The following is a 3724-nucleotide window of genomic DNA, read 5'->3' as shown; positions in this document are numbered from 1 at the left end:
GCATAACCGCGGGCACCCCCTTCCATGCATTGTCATGTTTCTACAGTAGCTGAAATCGGACAAACAGCGCTACAGAGCGCGTTTCGTCACTACGTTCTTCTGCTTCTGGTAGAATTCAGGCAGTGTAGACACTCATCACTGTGTTGAATACGTACGTTAGAAGAAGAAGTAGTAATAATATACTGCAGGGGTCTGCAAATAAGTTTTGAATTGGAACAAAAGTTTCAACCATTAAATGGTGGAAGAGAATATAAGCTATAATATTAACTTGCATCAATGTGTTGTTTGGTTAACTCTGTTGATAAGGTGGAGGACTTGTAACCCAAGGTTTGAGGTTTTGTACAATTTTTTTTTTCTCTCTCTCTCTTCAACAAATGGATTCTGCAGCGAACGTTTCTCAGATCACGGCATGCGCTGCACTGTTTTTGTTTCGGTGTTTGATCCACATCCATCAATCTACAGAAGCTTTTGCATTCAGGCAGTGGACGTTCAGGGGAATCACGTTTTCTGACTGCTCTTTCAGAGGTGTGTCAAGCAGCTACAGACTGAATGTCCTTCAGAATTTTTCAAAGTAAAAGAGTAAAATACAAGATTGCAGTCACGCTTTTATTTTGTTTTGCTGCTATCAAAGCACCATGATCTGGCAGTGGACCAGATATTGATGGCGGGCAGTTTTGGCGATGGTCCATAATCACAAAGAGAATGAATGTGTTTTCCTTGCCACTATTGTATAAACTTTATCTAATGTGTGGTTTATAATGGACTGTGGTGCAGAAACAGTGACAATGTTTAACACTCTTGGCTTACATTTTCCATGTTGTCTGTCAGTGGCCAAGTCACAATAACATATGATTTTCCTGAATAATTAAAACCCTTGACGCCGATTGTCACGAATTTGCATCATACCTCTTCCTTGCAGACTGCAAGCCAAGATAGCACATGGATTCCCCCAATGCCTGTTGGTGCATATTTGATACGAACCTAGCAACCTTTTGCAAGCCCTGGTTTCTCATTTATGCCTATTGTCGCTAATTTGCATCATACCTACACATACAAGAATTTATATATTTTCTATGTTCTATAGACAAATTAACAATCTTCACTTAATTTAACATCAGCTTGAAAGCAAATGAAAACACAAATAATTTTTTTTATTTTTTGATTGTAAAAAAATTCAGGTGTTAAGGGATTAATGAAATATAATTTCTTAATAAATATACCTGAAACCTCACTTCTTGACTGGCCACTCTCTGCTGTCTCAGAAGAGACACCTTTTGTGCTGTGTCAGACACCGTAGCTGTCCTACGTTCTTTGAAAGGTTAGGGGGCATTGGTAGACTCTATGTAGACTGGTTGCAATTCACAACCATCACCACTAGATGCCTCTAAATCTTAGACAGTGAACCTTTAAAATAATTAAGGCATCAGAGAAAATCAGTAAATGATCGCATGTACCTGTGATAGACAGACAGACTGACGGATAGATAAATAGATAGACCAATGTGTGAGACAACACTTCACGTCTGTGACGTCTTACTGTCTGATGCTATATGTCATTTTGTTAGGTCTTGAACCACTGTCTCAAAGCACTTCATTATGATTGGAGTCAGTGCAACTGGGCCTGTACGTCATTCAGACTGGACTGGGATGATGGTGTTGGTTTTAAAGTATGTCGGAACTGTGGCCTGTACAAGAGACATCAGCTGATGAGACATTTGAGTCAGAAATTGGAGGTTCTTGCATGTTCTGTGTGTGAGAGCCTCCTCTCTGTTTCACTGTTGGAGGTCTCGAAGCAGGAATAGAATTTAAGCTGTTCAGGTAGGAAATGATGGTGCCCTTATAGTCCATGATCTGTTGCAGGTCTTGCCACATGCACCTGGCATCAGCAGTGGAATAGTAGCCTTCCAGCTTCTCTTTATATTGTTGTTTTGTCTCTTTGATTGTTTTCTGCAGTATGTACTCCACCTCAAAGCCTGATCTAAACACAAGAGAGCTAGCATGCAGCATGTATCGTGCCTGAATGTTCTTCTGGTTTGGATATGTTCTGACCTGTATGGTTGGTGCTAGGGTCAATGTATGTACTGATGTAGCCAGTCATTGAGCATACTCTTCAATGTTTATAGAAGAATCTTACACATCTTAGTCTGTGAGCAAAACAGAGCTCCGTAAGGTAGTACCTGGGTACCAAAGTTTGATTTATTTATTAAGGGCAAACGTTTGTGTGCAGTTTTAATGTTATCCCACTTTGGAGTGTCATTAAATGTGTTGCAGCTGCAGGATCATCAGCTTGTGCATCTGGTGTAAATACCACAGAGGGGGGTAGGTGCCCTGCAAAACAAAGAGATATGAGATTTGAGATACCTGAAACCATGATAACATGTAACATAAACATCATTCTGTAATTTTAAAGTCATTTTTGTGTTTTGGTGATCCCTCAATATTTATTCTAGCACCATCGTTGGAGTCGTTGATTTCACTGAATTTCTTTGTTTGCACAGATCCAGAAAGTGAGCAAGGACACATCTTTCAAGCAATAGATGCTGGTTGAATCTGGGATCTGGCCATAGAAAATCTTATGTTCTGTTTTATTAAAATCAAATTTTTTATTATATAAGACAGATACCGGTCCACCCCAAAGACCGCGCACCCAAACACAAGAAAAGCAATCTAGTGTATGCGGTCCAATGCAGTGAGGAATGCACAGACCTGTATATTGGGGAGACTAAACAACCACTACACAAATGCATGGCTCAACACAGAAGGGCCAACTCCTCAGGTCAAGACTCTGCAGTCTACTTACATCTGAAGGACAGAGGACACTCGTTTGAGGACCACCAGGTGCACATTTTAGACAGAGAAGATGGTTTGAAAGAGGTGTCAAGGAAGCCATCTACACCCGGGTCGAGAAGCCGTCATTGAACAGGGGAGGGGGTCTACGCCACCACTTATCCCCCACTTACAATGCTGTCCTTTCATCACTTCCCAGGAAACTCAACTAACGTAACCTATTGACCTCAGGTGAAGATACCAACGATGGTCGTTCAGTCTTGGCCTCTGGTAGTCCTAATGACTGTAACAACTGTCGTCACAGCAACAAGGAACACTAACGAACCAGCAGTATCGATGACCCTGGCAAACGACCCCACTGAGATTAAATAGCTGAGTTTCCCTGCAGGTCAGTCAGAACTGAAGAAGTCCTTTGGATGAGGGACGAAACGTCTTCCAGTATCTTCAACCAAGTCCAGTTGCCCTTGACTTTAACCTTCGTTGGATAACTATGACCTGGATGACTGAGAATCTTCATAGACAACATACTGTTCTGATGTCTTATGTTGTCATTTGTTCTTTATTTTTTCTTTCTTTTTACAGCTGCTTGATCCCCAGCAGCAACAGCTGATATACTGTAAATACAATGGAGGAAGGTAGGTGCACATGTATTATGCACACAGTCATCTCTACCTGTTACTCAGTGAGTTCAAGTTATCTTCAACAAGCCAGGTAAACACAAAGTCTGACTGTAAAACTTGTTTCCTCATTTTTCACATAGTTGAATAATGGAAGCATATGTTGAACAAGTTTATCTTAATTAAATGTTAAAATCACACAAACAGAAATTCAAGAGCTTTACTAAAAGGTTTTAAAATGTTGTTTGCTTTTTCAAAATTATTGCTGGCATCAAAATAAATGCTTCACTAATCCTTTATAAATTACTGTTATTATCAGTC

The sequence above is a fragment of the Micropterus salmoides genome, unplaced genomic scaffold (genome assembly GCF_014851395.1).
Source record: "Micropterus salmoides isolate LMB-PRFRI ecotype aquatic unplaced genomic scaffold, ASM1485139v1 Ms_hic_scaffold_11, whole genome shotgun sequence".
Lineage (NCBI taxonomy): Eukaryota > Metazoa > Chordata > Actinopteri > Centrarchiformes > Centrarchidae > Micropterus > Micropterus salmoides.
Note: the sequence above shows the minus strand (reverse complement) of the source record.